Source organism: Macaca mulatta, chromosome 3, assembly GCF_049350105.2.
Source record: "Macaca mulatta isolate MMU2019108-1 chromosome 3, T2T-MMU8v2.0, whole genome shotgun sequence".
Lineage (NCBI taxonomy): Eukaryota > Metazoa > Chordata > Mammalia > Primates > Cercopithecidae > Macaca > Macaca mulatta.
Window position 1 is genome coordinate 110,869,497 of NC_133408.1, and position 26,778 is coordinate 110,896,274.

At 38.9% G+C, this 26,778-nt stretch overlaps 1 long non-coding RNA gene across 1 annotated transcript in view; it reads right to left on the reverse strand.

Annotated features, from left to right (window-relative positions):
- LOC114676972 (uncharacterized) overlaps positions 1–26,444 on the reverse strand; it is an 86,166-nt gene extending 59,722 nt beyond the window's left edge. Inside the window, exon 1 of the long non-coding RNA XR_003728225.2 lies at positions 26,130–26,444. This is a non-coding gene — a long non-coding RNA (uncharacterized LOC114676972). The remainder of the gene's footprint in view (positions 1–26,129) is intronic.
- Between the last annotated feature and the right edge of the window lie 334 nt (positions 26,445–26,778).

Consider the following 26,778-nt stretch of genomic DNA (forward strand, 5'->3'; position numbering starts at 1 on the left):
GCGGTGTTTAGTTTTCTGTTCTTGTTTTAGTTTGGTGAGAACGATGGTTTCCAGCTTCATCCATGTCCTTGCAAAGAACATGAATCCAGCAGCCCACCAAAAAGCATATCCATCACAATCAAGCCAGCTTCATCCCTGGGATGCAAGGCTGGCTCAACATATGCACATCAATAAATGTAATCCATCACATAAACAGAACCAATGACAAAAACCACGATTATCTCAATAGATGCAGAAAAGGCCTTCAATAAAATTCAACAGCCTTCATGGTAAAAACTCTCAATAAACTAGGTATTGATGGAACATATCTCAAAATAATAAGAGCTATTTATGACAAACCCACAGCCAATATCATACTGAATGGGCAAAAACTGGAAGCATTCCCTTTGAAAACTGGCACAAGACAGGGATGACCTGTCTCACCACCTCCTAGTCAACATAGCATTGGAAGTTCTGGCCAGGGCAATCAGGCAAGAGAAAGAAATAAAGGGTATTCAAGTAGGAAGAGAGGAAGTCAAATTGTCTCTGTTTGCAGATGACATTAATCTATTTTTAAAATGTGCCAGCCCCTCTCAGAAGTTTGCCTGTTGCTTAAAATCCTATCCATTACTGATTTATTATGTTCCTGCTTCAAAGTTGATTCATTTTGCTTTGAATTACTGGTGAATAAATGGCTAGGTGCCACTTTCAATGGAAAGCTTCCAGTTCTGTAGAAGCTATAAAAGTCAACTTCAGAACAGCTGCTGTAGGATGGCTTAGGGTGGAAGCCTCTAGACCTATAAGTCACTTCACCACCAGAATGCCAGATCAAGGGTCTACTTTTTAGTTGCACCCAACAGACAGGAAGCAGGCTTATCAGTGACTCTTTAGCAATGGCTAATAAAGATAGCTTAGATGTGGAATCTAAAACAGCTGAATTCACAGTAGCAGAGAGTAGAATGGTGGTTATTAGGGGCAGGGGCTGGGGGAGAAGAAAGGGAAGGTACCTGTCAAAGTGTATAAAATTTCGGGTATGTAGGGTGAATACATTCTAGAGATCTAATGTATAGCATAGTGACCATAGTTAGTAATACTACATTATATACATGAAATTTGCTCAGAGACTATATCTCAAGTATTCTCATTACACACATACACAAGGTAACTATGTGAGATGGGTATGTTAATTAACTAATGATAGCAGTCATTTAACTCTCTATATTACAACATCCTGCTGTATACCTTAAATATATTCAATTTTTATAAAGACAGTATATTTTTTTGAAACAGGGTCTCACTGTGCCACCCAGGCTAGAGTGCAATGGCACGATTATAGCTCACTGCAGCCGTTATTTCCCAGGCTCAAGAGATTTCCTACCTCAGCACCCCCAAGTAGCTGGGACCAAAGGCATGTGCCACATTTGACTTTTTTTTTTTTTTTTTTTTTTTAAGTGGAGATGAAGTCTTGCTATGTTGCCCAGGCTGGTCTCAAATTCCTGAGTTGAAGTGATCTTCTTGCCTCAGCCTCCCAAAGTATTGGGATCACAGGCATGAGCCACCACACTTGGCCTGAAAATATTTTAAAAATTTTAAAAATAAAAAAAAGAAGATAGCTTGTGGCCACCCTGAATCTCATTATGAGACTCACCTCTGTATGTTTTATAGTAAAATATTATTTATTTTACTCATAAATCATGTTAAAGTGATATTTGAGTGGAAATGTTTTTCTTTCAGCAAATTCAGAGAGGGAATATCAGGGAGCATGATCTGGAGAAGGCAGAGTGGGTCAAATACTAAAATCCAGACTTACCGTCTCAGAAGTTGGCAAGCAAACAAGATGAAGCTAGTGCTGTGGAAAGTCCCCTAAGGACCAGAGCAGACATACTTGGTGTCCTTTACCTCTACAGCTCTGCATTTTCAAACTCCCCCACCCGTTCTTCAGTCTGTCCTCTAAATACTGTTCTTTCTCAGCGTGTGTTCTCACTCATCATTTCTTCTCATGCCACCTGACCTCCTTAGGTGAGGTTCTTGGCATCAGCCACCAAATGTACCCTGACAACTCCCACGGATACATGATTAGCTCTGATATTCACCGGGGTTTAAAGAACTGTTGCAAATTCTTCCTGATTATCTCCTCTTAAAGGCACCTAAAATTCAATGTGACTGAAATGGAGCTCTTCCCCTGCATATCAGCTGTCAGTTCTCATTGCTTCAGCACCTAGCCAATTCTCTCACCAGCTCACTCCTTTCATACTCCTCCATAAGATCAAGAAAAGCCTAAAATGGCCAAAAACTAACCTATCCTGCATAATCATCACTTGTAATTTTGCCCACAACTTCAGTAGTTTCTGATGTAAAAGATGTTCCATTCTTTACCGCTGAGTAAAGAAGTTAAAAATGTTCCGTAATTTCGAATTCCTCTTTGTTCTAAGACTTGACTCTCACCTCTGGGTTCACAGCTAAGCTCCCCCATGACCGATACTGCTGAAAGTCTTATTTCAACAAAACATTCATGTATATATAAAAAATAAATCATCTGACAAATTGAGAATTGCTCCATTTGAAAAACATTGACAGAGGTCAATATTAAGCCTATGAGTAAGGTAAAGAAATGGGCGGGAAGAAAAATAACCCCAAATAATTGGCTTCCCAGCACCCAGAGGCTAATAGGACTCTCACTTCCTGCTTGAGGTGAAAGCAAAGGCACCCCTGTTCCTATCTTGTCTTGGTCAAAAGATAAATATGAATTATTATTCTTTTTACATCAGTAAAGAACTTTCCATCACCCTTTTGGCAACTTTCTGCACCAACCACTTCCCCCTCCTAACTCCAGTTAACCGTTCTCACATCTGAGAAAAATAAGTGGAGGATATTTCCAGGAGCCTCTGTTGCTGAGGTTGCCCACAGTCAGGTAAAAGTGGGAGAAATTGCTGAACCACTAAAAACCTGTTCCTGAGAGACAGAAGTAGAAAAAAGTTACACATATTTTTAAAAAAGAGAAGTTGAGGTGTAGGGGGGTGGTGACTCAATAAACTTCCTCTCATGATAAAATAAAGTAAAATAAAATGAAAGTGTCTGCCACTACGTTCGCAGAAGCCAGGTGCAGTCTTTTTATAGCCACCTCAGGGAGAATCTTCAGGATCTCCAAGCGTTTAGATATTCCCAACTTCCACGTATTTAGCACCTGGGGCGACAGGAAGGGTGTGTGAAACTCCATTAGCAGCACCCTTTGGAAACGAAGCTGGGTGCACTCTTTCAGAACTGCTTAGCATTTCCCTTTTAAAAAGATGAGTAGAATTTAGTGAATTTTCCATATAGCTTAATTTCAATTCCATGTAAGAGCAAAATAACAAAATGGTCATACTTCTTTTATATTTGCTTCTTCTTTTCTGAGCAGTTGGTGAGAGGTTGGTTTCTGGGAAGGTGATAATTTGGAGGCATATTTTTTTCTGCTCATTTCATATTATAGATTTAATATTGGCTCTGGATCATTGAATCTATTCTTCAAACTGAGCGATTCTAGTGAGATGACTTCATTTATACATACATTGATACTTTCTTTAAAGGCTCATGTTTTGTTTAAGGTCTGTCTAAGGAGAAAATGACCCATGCTTTAAATAGAAGTATGTATGCTTCGGGAAAAAAAGTATGGTCATCACAATCTCACCATCTACTCTGCCTGCTGAGATGGATGTTGATTTAGGCATCTAGGTTTAAGCTCTTGTTTCTATGTTTCTCAAGTTTTGTTGTATAGATGTTACATAATAGATGAAAGGAAGAAAGAGTTCAAATTAGTCCACTGTGACTTGATTGCTTTGGACTGGAAAGGGCAGAGGGTCAGTAAATAGAAGAGCTGCTTCTGTGCAGAGAGAAAGAGGACAGAAGCCAATGTGGGCTGCACTAAGAGTGAGCTTGGGTCAAACTGAGGAAAGGGAAGGCAACCGCTTTTCTGGTGAGACAATTATAGGAGTCTCAGGGAAAGAAGATTTTAAGAAGTATTTCTCTGCATCAGAAGTAGAATGTTCCTCTGGCATTTTTCAGGACACCTCATTAGAGATTTAAATTGCTTTCAGTTGCTGTTTGTGGGTATTGTACTGTCTCTTCAATTGCTGTAGGATACTGAGGTGGGCTCTAACAGAGTAGCAAAAGCTTTGCCTGTCTATGGCTCAGTCTCATTGCAGCAGGATTACATTCTCCTTAAGAAGAACTCAGGACACTTGAAAGTCACGTCAACATTTTAGGCCCTGCCTGTACTGAGTTAACACTTGAAAGTCACGTCAACATTTTAGGCCCTGCCTGTACTGAGTTAACTAATTTCAACATAATTTGTTACTTTAGTTGTTATTATACTCACACTTATTAAGTGATTGTAATGTATAAGGAATTGTGCTAAGTGTTATGCATGAGGTAATTTGATTAATCCTTCTACAATTTCTCTGAGGTTGTTGCTATTTTTGTCCCCATTTAAAGACCGAGGACACTGAGACACAGATTTGACAGTCTGGCCAGTCCTATAGCAAATATGTGCCTATGCCAGGGTTCAAATGGAAGGTGCCTGAACTCTAAGATTTTAGGCTTTGACTCAAAGGATCTGCTCAGCTTATGTGCAGAACTCTTAAAAATAAAACCATAGAGACAGTTTTGAGTTTAGAGTTATAAAACTCATACTTAGATTTTTAAAAGCACGATCATGAATAATATATCCTAAAATCCTGTCTTTAAATGGACTGGACTAGTTTTTCATGGGGAAAGTGATATTACTGTCCTCTGGGGTAAGAGTGATATTTTGATCTTGTCACTAGAACTTCCTCTTAAAAAGATATGTACAGAAAGAAATTGGAAGTTGAAAATGTTTCCTTTTTCCTTAAGACGATTCCATACATCCTTCTAATTAAATGGGAAGATTTTATGTTAAAAGATTTGTTTATTCTCATCTTCTTCCAAATCTAAGAGATCCAGAAGACAATCTGGAGTCTGACACCGAGCCCCCCTGTCATTCATCATCTTTGAAAGTCACGTGTTGTGAAATGCGTATCAGTTACCCTCAAGATACAAGGTTCAAAGAGACACAAGGAGTTCTATTTTTCAGTTTCTCTTTTTGCAGCTTCAAAATTTGGGTTTTGGACACCTGCAGGTGGATTTTGAAAACAATACGTTCTTCCAGGGGGCTTAGAGAGTGAACGAATATGTGGGAAAAAAAGGGTGTTTTTCTTTCTTTTTTTTTTTTTAAAGATCTCAAAGTAACTAGTTTTCTTTCCATTCACGAATGCATACATATATATACACACACACATGTGCACACACACACACTCCAACTTCTACTCTGCCCTCCCCACAATGATATGTAAACACATACACAAATACACACACACACACACACACACATACACAGAGTTGACTCTTAACCAACATGGTTAGAACTGTGTGAGTCCACTTATAGGTAGGTTTTCTTCCATCTTTGCCACTCCGGAGACAGTAAGACCAACCCCTCTTCTTCTTCCTCCTCAGCCTACTCAACATGAAGACAGTGAGCATGAAGACCTTTACAACGATCCACTTCCATTTAGTGATAGTAAATATATTTTCTCCTCCTTATATTCTTAATGTTTTCTTTTCTCTAGCTTACTTTATTGTAAGAATACAGTTTATAATACATATAACATACAAAATATGTGTCAATTTACTATTTACATTATTGGTAAGGAGTCAACAGTAGGCTATTGGTAGTTAAGGTTTTGAGAAGTCAAAATTTATATGTGGGGCCAGGCATGGTGGCTCATTCCTGTAATCTCAGCACTTTGGGAGGCTGAGTTGGAAGGATCACTTGAGCTCAGGAGTTCAAGACCAGCCTGGGCAACATGGGAAACCCCCTCTCTACAAAAAACAAAAATTAGCCATGCATGGTGGTACATGTCTGGTCCCCGCTACTTGAGGGGCTAAAGTGGGAGGATGGCTTGAGCCTGGGAACTGAGGTTGCAGCAAGCCAAGATGGCACCAATGCACTCTAGCCTGGGTGACAGAATGGACACTGTCCTTAAAATAAACAAACAAAAACCAGTTATATATGGATTTTTGACTGCTTAGAGGGTTGGTCCCCCTAGCTCTCCCACCCCTATTGTTCAAGGGTCAACTGTATATTATAAATATATAATATATACATACACAGTTACATATACAGTCAGATATTACAAAACATTGTTTCTTTTGTCAATATTCTTCTTAATACTCTAAAGTCTTAAGGAACGCTAGAGATAACATCCAAAATATAAACTACTTCTAGCAGTTCTGGCCGCCCAAGAATGTGAAGTTCTGGAAAGTCTCTCAATGGATGCCACAACAGGGATTAAAAACTGTACTTTGAACAACTGCCTTTCCAAAAATATTCTTACACATATTATTGACAGGATTACCCGGCAGCAAGTAATGGGATGAAACAGCAATGCAACCTGGTTTACCCAGGAAAAGCAAGAATGCCAAACGTTGCCCCAAGCACCAAATCAATAGAGAGGAAAATATGACTGACCTACATGCTATGTGCATTCCCCTACGGAAAACATATTGGGAGGAAATGAAGAATTGGATATCTAGGCTGGATGTGGTGGCTCACGCCTGTAATCCCAACACTTTGGGAGGCTGAGGCGGTTGGATCACTCGAGGTCAGGAGTTCAAGACCAGCCTGACCAACACAGTGAAATCTCATCTCTACTAAAAATACAAAATTAGCCAGGCATGGTGGCACACGCCTATAATCCCAGCTACTTGGGAGGCTGAGGCAGGAGAATTGCTCAAGCTCAGGAGGCAGAGGTTGCAGTGAGCTGAGATTGTGCCACTGCACTCCAGCCTGGGCAACAAAAGCAAAACTCCGTTTCAAAAGAAAAGAGAATTGGATATCTAAGTATATTAAGAATATGACAGACAAGTTCAAATAATGTGTGAAAGTCGGGTACCCTAGTAATGAGGAAATTACAGTTCTTGGTGAATGGAGAAGTCCCTGGAGCCTAACCCCTAAAGTTCTTTTGTCCCACTTTCCTCTAAGTACCTTTTGACATTACTATTTGACATTTATAATGTTCAAACACAAAAATGTTTGGTTTAAGGGCTCGGGGAGGGTTTTAACATCCTGAATACAGAAAATACATGTCACATCCACGTATGCATGCACACACATTCACACGCATAGACATCTTCCAGCTTTTACTCCACCTCGCTGCCTCCACTCTATACCACTCAAGCCAGAGTATTTTCTTAAAAAACATAAATTTTATCTTGCCTATCCCATGCTCTCCATGGTTTGCAGTTTTATGCAGGAAAAAAGAAATGCTTTCCTGTGGCCTTCAAGGTCTGTCATGATTTGCCCTATTCACCTCATTAATTCATGTTATTCTACCCAACCCTTTGCCCACCATCTCCTGCGACTATGTTTCCTTGTGTTTCCTCCATAGGCCAAGCTTGTTTCTGCTTCCAGACCTTTTGTTAACCTGACATGTTTTTATGGCTGGCTTTTTTGTTTTGTTTTGTTTTTCTCATTTTTCTAGTTTTCATTTTTTCCTCAGAAACGCCATTCCTGACTATCCAATTTAAAATGAGTCTCTTGGCCAGACGTGGTGGCTCATGCCTGTAATCCCAGCACTTTGGGAGGCTGAGTAGGGTGGATCACTTGAGCCTGGGAGTTCTAGACCAGTCTGGCCAACATGGCGAAACCGCGTCTCTACCAAAAATACAAAAATTATCTGGGTGTGGTGGCGCGTGCCTGTAGTACCAGCTACTCAGGAGGCTGAGGCAGGAGAATCACTTGAACTCAGGAGGCAGAGGTTGCAGTGAGCCGAGATCACGCCACTGCACTCCAGACTGGGTGACAGAGTAAGACTCCATCTCAAAAAAAGTTAATAAAAATAAAAAATTAAAGTGAATCTCTCAATGCTATCCTCTCATGACACCTTGTTCTCCTCCTTTACAACACTTGTCCTAACCTATAAGTATGTGTTTATGTATTTACTTGCTTAAATCCAGTCTCTTATGCTAGAATACAAGTTAAAATAATGCAGGAACAGTATCTGATTTATTTTCTCTTGTTTATTCAGACTCCGGCCCATCATTTGGCACTAGGGTGTGTGTGTCACTTTAAACTCTCCACTGTTTTCACCTCTTTCCTCTAGAGGGGAGGAAACACAAACAACTTGGAAGCCATAGTGAATTTTGCAATGAAGTGAGGCAATAGGATACTCCCAGCTAATCTGTAGGTATACCCATAACGTAGAAAAATAGTTAACTAAGGAGGTACCTTCACCAATGGAATTTTTCCAGAAGAATTATAACCCTGAATTTTGGTCAGTTTCATCATGGTGATTATATGAGATACAATGGGCATGGGCAGGGTCAGCCCAGACATTAAAACTCAGACCTTATTATTCCATAATGACCACCTGGGCTCCCAGGTTGGCTCCTCAACTCTTTCTGATCATGTGCAAGCAGAAAACATACCAGTCAAATTGGGGGTTTGTGTCCTACAGAGGAAGGAGCAGATTAGCCAAATTCATTTTTCACTAGTTCTTTTGGTGTCATATTGACCTTGCCGTTAGCTTTAGACACTCTGCAAAGCAGTCACTCTTAAAATGTCATATTTCAAAATGGTCACGCTGGTGATGGCTGCTACTTACTAGGGCACAGAAAAGAACATCTGTCACTTAATATGGCTCTGAAGAATCTTGGAGAATGTTTCCATCATTTCATGGAAAAACTTGAGTCAGATCACTTTACATATTTCAATTGTCATATTTATTCACAGAAATTACATTTTTTTTTGCAAGACTGCAAATGTCTTTGAGATTTGGGAAAATGAAAAATAACTCTTGATGTGCTGCAGATCCATTCCTCTGAATGGCTTTTCTTTCCTTAATACTGTCATCTTCTTGTCTCTCAGTTAATAGCTTCTGCTATTTGTTAACTCTCTTGCTGTTAGTAGTTCCTTAGCACTTGGTTATTTTCTTGTGGTAAGCCTAATTTTCAGACTGATGTGTAAATCTTAAAGAAACTAGTGCTTAGTTATAAAGATGTGGATACAATGGACTTATAAAGTATATAAACCTTAGAGAAATTTATATAGAATCTTTAGGCAAGATTTGGGCCACTGCTTATAAAGCTACATTTATTGATAGAAAACATTCATTATCTTTCTTTAGATCAGAAAAATTCCTGAATTATTGTTCAATATGTATATGTGTGTGCATTTCAACTTTTAAAATTCAGACACATAGGTTTAAACTTTTATCTGGGTGATATGGTTTGGCTGTGTCCTCACCCAAATCTCATCTTGAATTGTAGCTCCCACAGTTCCCACATGTTGTGGGAGGGACCCAGTGGGAAGTAATTGAATCATGGGAGCAGGTCTTTCCCATGCTATTCTCATGATAGTGAATAAGTCTTACAAGATCTGATGGTTTTATAAAGAGGAGTTTCCCTGCACAAGTTCTCTTCTCTTGTCTGCTGCCACGTGAGACATGCCTCTCACCTTCTGCCATGATTGTGAGGCCTCCCAAGCCACGTGGAACTGTGAGTCAATTAAAACTTTCTTTTGTTAATTACCCAGCCTTGGGTATGTCTTTATCAGCAATGTGAAAATGTACTAATACAGTAAATTGGGTATGTCTTTATCAGCAGCATGAAAACGTACTAATACAGTAAATTGGTACCAGTAGAGTGAGATGCTGCTGAAAAGATACCAGAAAACATGGAAGTGACTTTGGAACTGGGTAACAGGCAGAGGTTGGAACAGTTTGGAGGACTCACAAGAAGACAGGAAAATGTGGGAACGTTTGAAACTCCCTAGAGACTTGTTGAATGACTTTGACCAAAATGCTAATAATGTTATGGACAAAGGCATCCAGGCTGAGGTGGTCTCAGATGGAGATGAGGAACTTGTTGGGAACTGGAGCAAAGGTGACTCTTGTTATGTTTTACGGGCATTTTCCCCCTGCCCTAGAGATCTGTGGAACTTTGAACTTGAGAGAAATGATTTAGGGTATCTGGTGGAAGAAATTTCTAAGCAGCAAAGCATTCAAGAGGTGACTTGGGTGCTATTAAAGGCATTCAGTTTTAAAAGGAAAACAGAGCATAAAGTTTGGAAAATTTGCAGCCTGACAATGTGATAGAAAAGAAAATCCCATTTTCTGAGGAGAAATTCAAGCTGGCTGCAGAAATCTGCATAAGTAACAAGAAGTTGAACGTTAATCGCCAAGACAATGGGGAAAATGTCTCAGGGCATGTCAGAAACCTTTGTGGCAGCCCCTCACCTCACAGGCCCAGAGGCCTATGAGGAAAAAATGGTTTCCTGGGTGAGGCCAGGGTCCTCATGCTGTGTGCAGCCTGGGGACTTGGTGACCTGCATCCCAGCCACTCCAGCCATGACTACAAGGGGCCAAAGTGTAGCTCAGGTCGTGACTTCAGAGGGTGCAATCCCCAAGCCTTGGCAGCTTCCATATGGTGTTGAGCCTATGAGTGCATAGAAGTCAAGAATTTAGGTTTGGGAACCTCCATCTAGATTTCAGAAAATGTGTGGAAATGCCTGGATGTCCAGGCAGAAGAAGTTTGCTGCAGGGGTAGGGCCCTCATGAACAACCTCTTCTAGGTCAGTGCAGAAGGGAAATGTGGGTTGGGTGCCCCTACACACAGTCCCCACTGGAGTGTATGTATCCCTACCTAGTGGAGCTGTGAGAAGAGGGCCACTATCCTTCAGACCCCAGAATGGTGGATCCATGGACAGCTTGTCCTGTGCACCTGGAAAAGCCACAGATACTCAATGCCAGCCTGTGAAAGCAGCCAGGAGGGAGACTGTACCCTGCAAAGCCACAGGGATAGAGCTTCCCAAGACCATGGGAACCTACCTCTTGCATCAGCATGACCTGGAAGTGAGACATGGAGTCAAAGGAAATCGTTTTGGAGCTTTAAAATTTGACTGCCCTGCTGGATTTCAGACTTGCATGGGGTTTTTAGACCCCTCATTTTGGCCAATTTCTCTCATTTGGAATGGATGTATTTATGCAATGCCTGTATCCCCATTTCATCTAGGAAGTAACTAACTTGCTTTTGATTTTACTGGCTCATAGGCAGAAGGGACTTGCCTTGTCTCACATGAGACTTTGGACTTGGACTTTTGAGTTAATGTTGAAATGAGTTGAGACTTTGGGGGACTGTTGGGAAGGCATGATTGGTTTTGAAATGTGAGGACATGAGATTTGGGAGGGGCCAGGGGAGGAATGATATGGTTTGTCTGTGTTCCCACCCAAATCTCATCTTGAATTGTAGCTCCCACAGTTCCCACATGTTGTGGGAGGGACCTGGTGGGATGTAATTGAATCCTGGGGGCAGTTCTTTCTTGTGCTGTTCTCGTGATAGTGAATAAGTCTCACAAGATCTGATGGTTTTATAAAGGGGAGTTTCCCTGCACAAGTTCTCTTCTCTTCTCTGACATAATTGTGAGGCCTCCCCAGCCACATGGAACTATGAGTCCATTAAACCTCTCTTCTGTGAATTGCCCAGTTTTGCGTATAACTTCATCAGCAGTAGCATGAAAATGAATACACTGGGCAAACAAAATAAAAAGCAAGACACTCACTCAAATAAACTGCATTAGGAAAAACAAGCAAGCAAAAAGAAAAACGAATGGTCATTGTAGAGGATCCATAAAGTCAATCGTTTTAGATGTATTGCCAAGAAAAATTGTTACAAAACATTTGTAATACCAAGTAAACTATACCTATAAGAAAAAAATTTAGTCAGTTGAGGAATACATCTCACAATTTGGATTTAGAACAATACTTTTTAAGTGTTAGTGATTGTTTAATTTTTACGCGAAAGGCATAAGAAACATGAGTTGGTTCTTTGAATTTACATAAAAGTAGAAAGAAAAATAGGAGTTTATTAGTGTTGGATGCTTTTGTGCTTATGTAACAAAAAAGTCTGGCTGAAATGCTTTGGCAAGTATGCAACGCATAATATAGTGTAATAACTTATGGTGTTTTGGAAGAAATATAAAGCTGCTAAGATATTGTGGTTTTGAACTTGGCATAAGAGTTGTAGAACAAAGTTGGCCCATGTACTTTTACAAGAACTTGCACAATGGATAACAGACTTTCTAAGAACTATGTATAATGAAGTGATAAGCAACTTGATGCATTGAGTCCTACTGTAACTTTTTAAGGGTCCCTATATTAAGAGTCTTAAAAGGAGATTATTTTATAGAGAAGGGTCCCTGAGACACCAATAAATGAACCTGTGGAATGTAGTTCAAGAAAGTCATATTTTATCCCAAGTTATATTCAAGAGGAATTGTAATATAGCAACATTTTAATTATATGAACATTGATACTTAGTGACTATCTCCTGTGTACTGCCTTCTACAGATACAAATATTAGTAAGACAGTCAAGACAGACCCTGTCTTTGTAGAATTTATGTCCTCATGGTCTTCCCATGTAGGCATATAGCCATAACAATTCTATAAGGAAAAATAATATAAGTGCTATCAGAGAGAAAACATTTCTGTGCTCCAGGTAGTTAATACAGTTTGAATGTTTGTCCCCTCCAAATCTCATGTTGAAATGTGATTCCCCATGTTGGAGGTGGGGCCTCACAGGAGGTGTTTGGCTCGTGGGGGCAAATCCCTAATGAGTGGCTTGGTGCCCTCTCCATGATAATGAGAGTTTCTCACTCTATTAGTTCACATGAGAGCTGGTTGTTAAAAAGAATCTGGCACTTCCACCTCTCTCTCTCTCTTGCTTCCTCTCTCCCCTGTGACATATCTGCTCCCCCTTCACCTTCTGCCGTGAATAAAAGCTTCCTGAGGCCGCACCAGAAGCCAAGCAGATGCCGGGGTCATGCATCTGCTTGCCCTGCAGAGTCATGAACCACATAAACCTCTTTTCTTTATAAATTACCCAGTCTCAGGTGTTCTTTTATAATAAAGCAAAATGGACTAACACTGTAGTAGGTCAGGAGAAGGCTTTGCTAGTGTCACTTTTTAATCTCTACAGGAGAGCTAACTATTCCCATGATCACAACCAACATCGAAATCTGAAAAAAACCACCTATCCAAAGACAGAAGAATATAATGAGTATAGAATGGAGAAAATCAAATCCTCAAATATGCATATTTAAGATGCTATAACAATGAATGGAGATTCTCTCCATGGGAAGATGGAGGAGTTAAAAATTTCCTCTTTGTGGTGCTCTCTTCCATATCATTTGGCTGGAGCTTTTATGGGAGTGTCCAATGTTCTGAAGCAGCATCCATTTGGGGCCCTTTGGAAACAGGGCACTTCTTAAACCTGGTATTGTAATAAAGGTATATGTTTAGTGGGTAAAGTACAAATGGCCCCATCTCTGTGCTAGAGCAGGAGGGAGCTTAGGATTTGTTACTAATCTCTATCTAGAAATCAGGAGCCTATCTTTTCTCTTTTTTTCAGTGAATCCCATGAAAATAAATCCTGCAGAGGTGGTGTCATCTGCCCCTGGCAGCTCATAAAGGATTTTATGATTTGCCATCCCAGCTGTTTCTCCCTTACAAGCTTTATAAAAGAGCTTTTGAAGTGAACCTTGAAAGTCACAAGGGACTTCAACTGGCAGAAACAGGAAAATCCGAAAAAGAGGAAATCATATGTATACACAGGTATACAGAAGAGTGGGAGAGGTTGGGCGTAGGGGTAGCAAAGAGTTCTATTTGGTTGAAAAAAGAGATAAGCACGTGTCTCAAGAGAAGCAATGCTGAAAAGAGGTTCAGGGTCATATTGAAAATCTGGACAAGAAAGTTGAAATAAATTTAGCAGGAGTTAGCATGTCTTCAGCAATTCTACTTGAATACGTGAGCAAGATGCCTTCCCTATGTGCTAGAGGAAGACGACTTTTTTTTCTTTTTCGTTTTACTTCTGTCCCTTTGAATATATACTGTAGACTCCATCCTCGCACTTTTAGAGAGAATCTTGGGGTAGATCTCATAGCTTATGCAGGTATTAAATAAGTAGTCTCCTTTTTCAGGTATTAAAAAGCTTTGTCCAGTGTAAAATTAAAACTCCAAGCTGTCATCCAACTTACAACTTATATTTTTCCTCAGGCTGGGGATCTTGCACTGGGGAGAGGAGGAGAGGTTAGCACCTTCTCTCCCTGGGACCACCTCCTCTTTTACTTCCTAGCTGCATTTTCTGGTGGCCAAAGGAGGACAGGAAGCAGCAGTAAATGAAGGGGAGTCTTATTTGATTGGCACAGTTAACAGGAACTGGTACCCTCTAGTCATGGCAGATGACAAAGCTGACTCTCTCTTGCAGGACATTTCTGAAAGTTCCTTAGATTCTATACCTACTTGACCTCCTAGACCTCCCAATGCCTTTGCCTAGAGCCCCCTCAGCTTCAATAGTGAATATTTACTGTAGTCACAGCCAGAAGCCCTTTTCCTTTTCAAGAGTGTTTGTAGCCAGCTCTCTATTCAGCCTACGAAAAGCATGCATCTTGTATTCACTGTTGTTGAAGGACTGCCCTTTTTCTCTTCAGTTTGCCTTCTCAAAATGCTGCTGGACTATTTTTAGACTGTCCCCTAACTCCACACGCCAGTAGAAGCATGACAAGTTCTCCAAGTCTTCTTTCAAAGTCCCCCTTTGATTTGAGATGAGTAAAAAGACTCCTTTCCCATTCCCCTTGGAGAAATACCTAACACATTTACTACTTGCTTCAAATGAATACCTATTATCTTGATTTTCATGCAAGAATATGTTATATCATCTGGATATGGACTATCAGTTGCACAATTTAGGATGTCCTGAATAGATAGTATTACTCCTCCATTTCGAATCTTAGATTTCTTGGCACTTAATGGTTTTAGGGGCCTCTGCTGAAATTTGACAAGAGAATAGTTCTAATTTAACATCCCATTTTGTACACAAACAACAGATCCACTGTTTATAAATGGCATTTCTAAAAGTCTACCTGTAAGTTATTTATTTGGAACACTGAGCTCGTGTCCCATAAAAACCATGTGTAATTGTCATGCGTGAGATCCAGAGAGGATCTCAAAGGCTTATGTGGATCACAGTTATTGACACTGACCATATTAAAACACAGAAATTTTTTAAACACAAGAGTACACAAGCACTTGTTCTTTTAGAGTTGGAATGAACTGTTGCAAAAGAAAGACACAAAAAGGCAATTTGTACATTATCTATCTCCACTAGAAATGGAAGAGATATTGTTAAATTAAGTTTATCCTAAAGCTGTGTCCTTACATATTCTTAGTTCAGCCTAAGGTTTTTCCATACGTAGTGAACTATCACTTAGTTATAATTCACTAAGTGAATCAAAGTGGCCAATCAAAGGTAGCAACTATTCAAACTGTGTTCAAATAAGGCAAACACCGGGTTTTAACCAATTGTCTGTTTCTGTGTCTCACTTCTACTTTCTGTGTGTCACGTTCCTTTTTCTGTCCATAAATCTTCTTCACATGGCTATGCTAGAGCCTCTCTGAACCTATTCTGGTTGGGGGCTTCCCAGTTCATAATTCTTTGCTACATTAAACTCTGTTCAGTGCAATTTGTCTAAGATTTTTATTTTATCAATTATGACAGTAAGTTTACCTATAATTAACAACCATAAAAAATTTTAAAAATGTTCAAAGTTAGTGATATGTGTTCACTATAATACTTGCTCACGAATACTCTAGGAACCACAATTTTTAAAACTCTTTTGGAAAACAATTTGGTGATATGCATCATAGACCTTGAAATAACATCTTTTGACCCAGTAATTCACTTGGATTATTACTTTATCTTTCAGAAAGTTTGGGGCATTAAAATGATAATGACAGTGCCATTTTAAATGACAAATTAAATGTTAAGATCAGAAAATGTTTAAGTAAATTACCATATACCAACATGATAGAACATTTGGTTTCCACTGAAAAAGATATTTGAATCTTTTAGAAAGCAGTAGTATCTTTGGGACCAGCCTGCCATTTTACAAATCCCCACATATTAGCTGCATGTCCTTGGACAAATGACATAACCTCTCTGGGCCATTTCTTACATCTATAAAGGGGGATAAAAATGCTAACCATCTCATATGGTTCCAGTGAAGACATTTAATTAACACATGAACGAAGTTAAGTAGTATCTGGTTCATATCAGCATTTAATATTAGCTCTTATTGTACAGAAGCTTATATTTGGCAAGAGCACAATGACAAAAATATGCATGAAAAACGTTGAAATTAAACATTTCACAATAGAAATAGCTGTCTTTACTTGGTGGAAAAATGGACAATCGGCTTTATACTTATAACATTTTGTAACAAGTATATGATACTTTAAAAGGGGAAATTATTGAAACAATTATTTTTAAAATGTAAGGCATATTGTCTGTCCTTAGAAGTTTCAAATTCAAATGAGGACTGATGTTTAAGAACAGCAATAACTATCATTTAGGGCAGAATGTGTTAAGTATTACCACAAAGAAAGGAGGGAATTGATCTAGCAGAGGACAGAAAAGACACTTAACAGGGAAGGCAGCATTTGGTTGAAACCTGACTGAATTGTATTTTGAAGGTGGCATTAAGTATTTGGTAAGATTCACACTTTTAAGACTGAGAAAACAAAGGTAACAGTGGGAAAGGAACAACCACTAAGTCACCTGGATTGGTTGGAACACAGGACACCTGAAGGGACAAAAACAGAAAAACCTGTTTGGAATCCATGATGGAAGGTCTTAAATCTAAATAAATGTTGACTATTTCTGAAGTCAATTGGGTCTGTTCAGATTTTGATTGCTCACCAACTATCTAAAAAAGAATAGATGAGCTTTTCACTCTTATTGAAATATTGCCTCCTAAAGATATGAAATTATAACACAAACAGTATTACTGTAACCATCTGAATAAGCTTCTCAATGAACTTGCACACTAGTAGCAAAGGCTTTCTACGATCTACCTGTACTCAGCATCTCAGTGGTACCCACACCTGGCCCTCCACCATCCATCTCCTGAATATTGCTTCTTACACATGCAATTATGTTCAAGAAACTCTTTAATATTTCTACCTGATGTTTTGATGACAACACTGATTTCCACACCCAGCTCAGATTCTAGTTCCACTTCTGCTGGGTACCATGATATCCTCCAAACCCTCTGTGCTTACTTTGTTCCAAGAAACAAACATTTGGTCTGTCATGAGCTACCTTGAGATCACTCAGTATTCTTACCGCAAAACATTTTTTTTTCTGCCTGGGATTTATTTTTCAGAGTTAAACAGTATATTTGACTTCAGGAATCAATTGTAATATTTCTTGGTATTCTTCATATCACAATGCATTTTACCATGAGTCAATGCTCAGCTCTTATTTTTTTGAGATGGAGTCTTGCTCTGTCACCCAGGCTGGAGGGCAATGGTCCGATCTTGGCTCACTGCAACCTCCGCTTCCCAGGTTCAAGCAATTCTCCCACCTCAGCCTCCCGAATAGCTGGGATAACAGGCACCCACTATCATGCCTGGCTAATTTTTGTAGAGATGGGGTTTCACCATACTGGCCAGGCTGGTCTCGAACTCCTGACCTCAGGCGATCTGCCCGCCTTGGCCTCCCAAAGTGCTGGGATTACAGGCATGAGCCATGGTACTGGCTGGCTTTTTTTTTTTTTTGACCAAGTCAATGAATTACTGAGCAAAAGAATGTGGGAACACCCTATATACACAGGAAGGGCTCTCAATCTATCCCATTTTGCTTTTGCAATTCTTATGAAGTGGTTTTGCAATTTTTATGAAGAGTTTTACATATTTAACAATAATTCCCACAGTTTCTCTGGGGGATTGGTCCTAAAACCCCACCCTCCAAGGATATCAAAATCCAGGATGCTCAAATCTTTCAAATAAACAGCATGGTGTCTGCATACAACCTACACATCCCCTCCTGTATTCTTTAAGTCATCTCTAGATTACTTATAATACTGAATACAATGTAAATGTTATGCAAATAATTGTTATATCACATTGTTTAAGGCATAATGACAAGGAAAAATGCACATATTCAGGACAGACACCACCATCCACTTTATTTTCCAAATATTTTGTATCTGTGGTTAGTTGAATCCATGAACACAGAACCCACAGATGCGGAGGGCTGACTCTACCCTAGCCAAATCAAATTAGTTTCTGGCCTAAGACGTATTTCTCCTAACATAATTTTTAGATGTTAACAAAAAATAATGAGATCTAAATTTAGAACATTACTGGACCTAAATGAATTGCATAATATTTACAGTTTAAAGCAGCTCATTTGGAGCCAAATCAGTTTCAGTTTTAGAACAAAGATGTATAACAAGAAGAGGTCTAGTTGCCAGTGAGAGGCTGCTCAGTTAAAGGTATGTCATGATGAAGGCCCTGAAGAACAATTTGAGACATACTTTTAATCACTTTCCCTCAATGCTAGCCTGACACAAGCAGGCACATGCAATATTTGCCATTTCAACTCAGTTTTCACACTAACAGTAACACTGGCAAGGATTTTTAAATGACAATACTCAGGGATTGGCAAAGGTGTGAGAACTGATCACTGTCCTACATCAATAGGAGTGTTAATGGGTTTCAAATTTTTGCAGCATAATTTAATGCATATTGTCAGAGGCCTTAAGAAGTATATACCCTTTAATACAGCCATCCTACTTCTAGGAATTTTTCTAAGGAAATAATCCTGGATGTGCATACCCATGTAGCTATTAAAATGTTGATTGCTATAAAATTAGCATAATAAAAACTGGAAACCACCAAAATGTACTTAACTGTAGATTCATAAGAATAATTTATGGCATCATATACCTATACGCATGTAGCAACTGGATATACCCACCAAAAGATGTTTTGGGAAAATACTTACTGACAAAATAAAATGTTCATGGGTATGGTCAGTTTCAGTCAGCAGGCCAACAAATATTTCCTGAAAAAAACGTGCCTGATGCTGTTGTAGGTCCTGGAGATAACAGGTGACAGAAGTGGAGAGAAACATACTATGAACACAAACAAATGAAATACAGGTACTGCTAAGGGAAATAGAGAAGATACAATAGGGTAATGTGCTAGAGAATGACTGGGAAGATGAGCTGGGGCTTGCTTCATCTGGACTGGTCAGGGAAGGCATATCCTCAGAGCTGACATATGAATTGAGGTCTGAATTAAGAAGCCACATGCGGATCTGAGGAACATCTTAAGCAGAGGAAACAGCAGCACAAAGCCCTTAGGTTAAGGAATTTGTAATGTCTAGAAGCCTGTGTATCAGAAGGCTAACTAATCATGGTTATTTCCTGCTGGTGGGATTACAGATTACTGTGTATTTTCTTACCTGTAATATCCTTACTTTTCTATAATTGACATGGATTAATTTTTAATAAGAAATACAAGCTAATATAAGTAATAAAATATTGCTTTCATCCATGTACTTTAGATGGCAGTTTCCCAAAATGATTGCTCACAGTAACAAAGATGAGGCCTTAATCTAGAAAATCAGTAGGGCTCATTCTGCCCACTTCATGATTAAAACAGTCTATTTCATATATCATTCTTATCTTGGCCCTCTATTTTTTCTGTTTTCTTAGTGGTTAAGTTGGGAAGAAATTAATTTGACCAAGGTAAGATATTCCATGGAAGCATAAGAATAGCTTAACGTTGCATCTTTGTTACAGAAGCTAGGTGTAGTAACATTAAAGCTGTGCATAAATCAGGGCAAATTTATTTTGACTCAAAGTTACAATAAACAAGTTGGGCACAGTGGAATTTACCTGTAGTCCCAGCCTCTTGGGAGGCTAAAGCAGGAGTATTGCTTGAGCCAGCTTGGGCAACATAACAAGACTCTGTCTCTAAAAAGTTATGATAGACAAAATGCATCCCGCTTACCTAGTGTTGAAACGGGGTGAGGCAGCAATCCCTCATGTATGATTTGCAATAACACAAATCCACCTTTAGATGCAGACACGCTATATATGATCTTACAAACAGGGTTTCTAGGCACCAGCACTTACTGCAAGATTGTTAAGGGTATGTGAATAAGACATCTGCTTTCTATTGATTCTGTAGAGAGCAACTTACTGAATCATCACATTTCTTCCCACTGAAATAATAACTTTGGTCTTTGGTCTATTTTCTGATAAGATGGTAATAAATGATCCAAAGGAAAACATTCATTTGTAATCATGCTGTATAGCTATTCTCATTTATTTCTATTTAAGTTGATTTGACTTGATCTCTAAACATTCATTGTTTACCGTGGCAATGTAGAGATACGTGATTTGAACTACATGGCAGGTTAATTCACTAAAGATATAGAAGGTCTATGGAAAAGGGAGCTATTCTGCTGCGAGTAATACAAAGTTAACACACTTTGACAAAAGAAGGGAGAGGCTTTGACCTCTACTGAGCTAAATTTTATGAGCAATTGCACCATAAAATTGAAATTAAATATGTGTGGGATTTGGATTAAGTATACCTTGGGGGATATAGAAGGAGGAGGGACGGATGTTTTGGTGGGGTGGGGAGGAATCACTTTCTGCAAAATTTTGCTTTAATTTGGCTCTGCCTAAGGGATTTTTAGGATTTATCTGATCTCTGAAGTTCTATTAGACTTTACCATTTAATGAAAAGCAGAATATGTTCAGTGTTAAAAGGGGCTCACTGTGTGGAAACTTTAATTAAAATGGAAAGTTTAGAAGAACATTTATATTAAATATTTTAATCTACTCAGTTTTCTTTTAGATACTTCTATTGTAAAAAAAAAAAAAACTTCTTAACCTCTCTGAAGCTGTTACAAGTTTACGGGTTAAAGTAGTTTATAAAACAGACAGTTATGGGCTTTCTATACACCAAGGGACCTCAGAAATCTTGGTAGGACAGACGATAAAGAACACCCTGTTTGCTTGGATTATACATAAATAAAATAAAAATCCATCAGACAAGCATCTTGAATAATAAATAGAAGAGACAGAGCATTTGGTATTATCTTCAAGTACTAAAGAATGATCTTTGTAGTTATTTTTATATAAAAATGGTTGCTCTTCAAAGGGCATGATAAAAATATGGTTTTCCTAAAGGAAAATCTCATGGAAATCATGTAATCATTAAATGAATTGCTGATTTGGATCTATTTTTACAAGACTGCCAGTAAAAAGTCAGGATTCAAAAAAGAGTGGTAACTTACATACACAACTACTAATGAGAATTGAGAACATTGGAAAACATGAACAAAATAATGTTATAGGACTTTCTACCTAATTCAGCTAAAAACAGGGTCCTTGTCACATTGCCATGAAGTATGAGGCTCGCAGATACTTTGAAGGTTGAGAAAATGCAATTTATTGGGCAAAAAGGAAAAAAAAGGGAAACAGGGACCCTGCAGAGCGAGAGTCCTGCTGGTATATCCTTCCTGCCAGTATATCCTTCCTGCCTCACAGATTGAATTCCAGGTTCCTCCCAGGAAGAGGAGGGGCCAAGCTCCTCCCTGCTGCAAATGGCACAAACTTCTGTGGCTCCACCCCAACGGGCACACCTTCCAGTGCACAGGCTGGTTGGAGTTTTTCCAGGAACCCCTTTACACTTGGCTGTCTCATTAAGTGATATAAACAAACATCAAATATGAGTCCATTATTGCCGATTCTGCCTTGGATGTGACAAACACCAATCAATTGATTATTGTACGCAACTAGTAAAATAGACAACATAGGAGTAATGTTTACCATTTTTTGCCAACTGAAGGCTATGACTTTACTCAAGAAAGTAGTTCTGGACACTGTACCTTGACAATGAACAACTGACAACATTCATTGTCTTTTGACAGTAGAGCTGTAATGAAAGACATAGACAGCATTCTTTTTTAATAAGTACACAGAATATGTCTGAGAGCAGCTCATTCTGTCAGTGTCATGAGATGAGGACTCACCTTCAGGACACCCTGAAGTTGTGGACCATTTGCATACCTTTTCAACAGTTCTATATTTTTATATATATATATTTCCCAGGGTTGTCTCAAAGGTGGGGTATTTTAAATACACACACCAAATTGGATTTTTCTTTAAATGATCTAATTTAATGAGATGGTCCGTCCATTGCAAAGTTGTTCAGACTTTGGAAGATGGGAGAGTGATATTTTAAATTCTCTAAAATATATTTCAGAGATGCAGAAGAGAAGCTCAAACTCAAGATATGACATTTATTTTAAAGGCTGATGAAGCTCCAAAAGACCATTTAAACTGCAAGTTGTAATGACATTTTGGAACATTTCAATAAAACATGATAAAGTACAGACTCAAACTATTTTGTTTTCAGACTTAAAGAACTAAGTGAATAAAATTATTAGAATATAAACAAAAGCAACGAAGTTTATTAGTAAAATCAAGAAAAAATTATCGTGACATCTAGAAGAATATTGAAACAAAATTTTTCATAAACTGCAATGGGTCTCTAAATTTTAGAAGGTAATGAATGACTACAGACACTTCTACCTCTCTACTCTGGGCTGTAGCGCTCCGTTCCCGTCCTTGGAGCACCTCACAAGCAGTCTATGTCTTGTGACTTCAAGGATTCACTATGAACCATAGCATTGGTGTTGTTGAGTGAATCGACTAAAGTTTGTCTTTTTTCCCTTCATATACAATGTAAATTTAAATTTCTTTTTTTTTTTTTTTTTTTTTTTTGAGACGGAGTCTCGCTCTGTCGCCCAGGCTGGAGTGCAGTGGCCGGATCTCAGCTCACTGCAAGCTCCGCCTCCCGGGTTCACGCCATTCTCCTGCCTCAGCCTCCCGAGTAGCTGGGACTACAGGCGCCCGCCACCTAGCCCGGCTAGTTTTTTGTATTTTTTTAGTAGAGATGGGGTTTCACCGTGTTAGCCAGGATGGTCTCGATCTCCTGACCTCGTGATCCACCCGTCTCGGCCTCCCAAAGTGCTGGGATTACAGGCTTGAGCCACCGCGCCCGGCCGTAAATTAAAATTTCTAAGTTCTGGTGTTAACTCCCTGTACTCCAGTAGATTCTCCTGTGTACTTCTTCGGAGGCAAGAACCACACTTGAGAGAGTAATGCTGTTATGTGTTTTCATGCTTTAAATTCTAAGACTTTAAGATTAGGTCACTATCACTCTTCAATCCATGACTACTAGGCTGTGACCCAAATAATGTTTACTCATCTTGCTGACATTCCTTTTGTGAACTATAACCAGCTTTGCCTTAACACAATACTTAAAATTGGCCATTTAATATCTTATTAAATGGTCTCTGGGGAAAAACAATAAAGATGATTGACTATTTTGTATGTTATTTGCCTAAAGATTTAACATTTCTCCACATGTATTTAGGGACATATATTCTAACTTATACTTAATAGACATTACTAATGAAAATATACCACCCATAGAATATTCATATACCAAAAGCTGCACTAGAAGAAAGTAGTTTGGGAGAAACCTTAGGATTTGCCATAAAACCCCAGAACTAAGAGCTGTGTAATAGAAAAGCACACTCTGTTAGACATGCTTCCCAGTCGTTCTCAGAACTCTGTGATCTGTGGTCACACCCAGAGCTGAGAGACCAGTTGAACTTTGTAAGTGAACTTAATATGGTCAAATAAGTTATTAATATATTTCTACAAGTTTTTCCAGCTTGTGTAGTTAATCATTAAGATAGGCAGAGGTGGACCCATAAAGGGATCTAAAGAATAAATGTGCCTTAATATTTGATAAAGAGAAGGGAAGGACCCCAATCAGGTTTCTCTATGCTGCATTATTTGGTAATCTTGGGAAAGTTACTTTCTTTTAAATTACCTTATTTAAACGGGAAAATCTGTACTCCAGTGAGCTGCAGGTGCAGGACCTTGGTCCAAATATCATGCTTAAGATACACCTGAAACGTAAGTTTCTATGGAAATCCCTGATTTACTTAATAGTAATCAGATAAAAGCTTTTGTCTTAAATGCTTTTTATTGTGCACCTGAAAAGAATTTTATACCCATCACTAGGACCCTTCCTTACCACGCTGGGAGGAACAAATCTCCTTTTCTCTGAGTGTTCTAGAAAGCCTCAGGTGACAAAGTTGCTACCTATTGCAGTTGTCTGCAGATGAGGTAGAACTTGCACTCTTCCTTTAATATTTAGTAGTTTTCATTGCTCAGTGTTAAATCTGCCAGATTCAGGAGATTCATTAGTTTATGAAGCTAATCTCCCAAGTCAAGAATATTTCCTCTATCAATTGAGGCACAATAATCAGGAAATTTTAAAAGAGTCATGAAGGGAAAGAATGTTTCTTACCAATAAAATGTGTGCTCTCCCAAGCATGCTGTGTTATAATTTCTTTTTTAGATTTGGATAAACATCTAAAATATTCCCAGAAATATTAAAGAACAGTAAACATCAGTTTAGGAAACAAGTTTTGAACCACATGGAACCAATATAAAAACTAAAGTTACATTCATTCTGGAAATGGCAGTCAGATGAAAGGTACTGCCAGATCTTTGCAAGAGCAATATTATGAGGAAGAGAATAAAAACAATCATCTATGGGAAAACATGGGCACATGCTCACACAGCCATCTACACAGACATACTAATCCATGGCCATCCACTCGTGTTCCTCTACATACTTGTATATTTGGATACCTCTGAAAGTTCTCATTGCTAAGTTTAGCTATGTATTTTTATATGGGCCTATTTAGCTATTTTTCTATATCAACCATTTATACAAAACTCCCCACTCTGTCCAAAACATACAGACCAAAGTGGCAGAACACGGACATTCACAACAAATAGGCTAAGGGACAGTAGCCTCAAGCTCTTTTGTTTCCACCAGTTGTGTCCTGAGATTCAATTTATTTGTCCCAAACCTCAGAATAAAAGTATTACAAATGAAGTGCAACAAGAAATTTACTGTTCCTATGAAAATTTGGTTAAAAGTATTACAATATTTTGACAATGGAAGTAATTAAGAATGTTTTTAAATTCGATGTGGGCAAGAAAATTGTTAAAGAATCGGGAGGAAAATATTGACATTCTAGGAAGATTCTGCACTCTTCTTTAAAAGTGTCTCAGTTCTCATTCTATTTAAAAAGTAGGTACAGTAGTTGATGAATTTCAGGTGTGGGAGATACAAGAAAAACAGTGACAAGTTCTAGCAGTAGATCCATATCTAAAGACAAGGACTTGTAACAACCTGTATACCAAAAGATTAATTAAAAGATGCACATTTGTATAAGTTAAAAAAAATTAAAGATGTGTATATATGTTTTAAGGACTCCCTGCTTTAACTACATTTTTCAATTAACCAGTTGCCTGTTAGTCTGGACCTCATCATAGAAAAACTGTCCTGGCCGGGCGCGGTGGCTCAAGCCTGTAATCCCAGCACTTTGGGAGGCCGAGATGGGCGGATCACGAGGTCAGGAGATGGAGACCATCCTGGCTAACCCGGTGAAACCCCATCTCTACTAAAAGATACAAAAAACTAGCTGGGCGAGGTAGCGGGCGCCTGTAGTCCCAGCTACTTGGGAGGCTGAGGCAGGAGAATGGCGTAAACCCGGGAGGCGGAGCTTGCAGTGAGCTGAGATCCGGCCACTGCACTCCAGCCTGGGCGACAGAGCGAGACTCCATCTCAAAAAAAAAAAAAAAAGAAAAAAAAAGAAAAACTGTCCTAATACAGATAACTTACCTTGGTTCCATCCTAGCAAGTGCTTAAGTCACCTTCCAAAAAGATGTACATGTTGCATAAAAGTATAAAATCAAAGCTGAGATTTTAAGGAGGAATGGAAAAAACAAGGAGAGAATAATACAGCCAGTTTTATTCAGTCATGAGATTTGGGTCAGTTTAGTTTTCTAATGCCAAAGCAGAGAGATGAATTAACCACAAGATTCATTGCATCCAAATTAAGAAAAAAATGAAAAACTGGTTGCTCTGGCAAAGCACAACTTTTCCTGATATCAAGAAAAATCTGATAAAAAGTGGGTCACTCTAGCAAAGTTGTTTGGGTACTAACTATAGCTGAAATAAGGTACATTCACGAAGTACGAAGTGTTTGAAAAACTAAAAAGAACTTCATTATACGGCAGTATTTAATCGTAAATTTCCAACATAACCTTGTACTAATAGCAGCTCATTTATTGAGCACTTACCTTATGAGGAACAGGGTTCTCGGCTGATGGGGATGATCTCTTTGTCCTCATGGCATCCTCCTCACAGAGGGTAGGTGCTATTATTGGCACCATTTTAAAGGGGAGGAATCTGAGTCCCAGAGGCCAAGTAATTGGGCCAAAGTTGTAGGGCTACCAAACAGAAAACCAGCTCCAGCATGCTAAACCACTTTCCAGCACAAGGCTGAACTTTTCCCTTCTCAGGTATTTGCAGTTCATACTATTGAGCCTACTCCTTGGAAAGCTTCCCTCAGCTGCTTTTGCTTGCAATCGTTCTCATACCTGACTACACACACATTAGAATTACCTGGGAAGCTTTAAAAAACAAACAAGCCTTTTGGCTCCACCCTAAGTAGCTCTGATTCAATCCATCTGGGGAGGGACTTGGAATCAGTATTTTTTTTTAAGTCACCTTAGGTTGTTGACCATTGAAAGTGAGGCAAGCACCTCTTTATACTTAATGATAAATGCAGATTTGCAAAATAAGTATCCTGTCAAACACATTAGTGGCTGGTGTGATTGCACAATGGCCCATGTGCTGCTGCTTGGCCTGGCCCTCTATTGGGCAGCTCTATTGAGAGTTGATACACTTGTAACACTTCACTTTGTCAGCTTTGTGGCTTCAGTCACA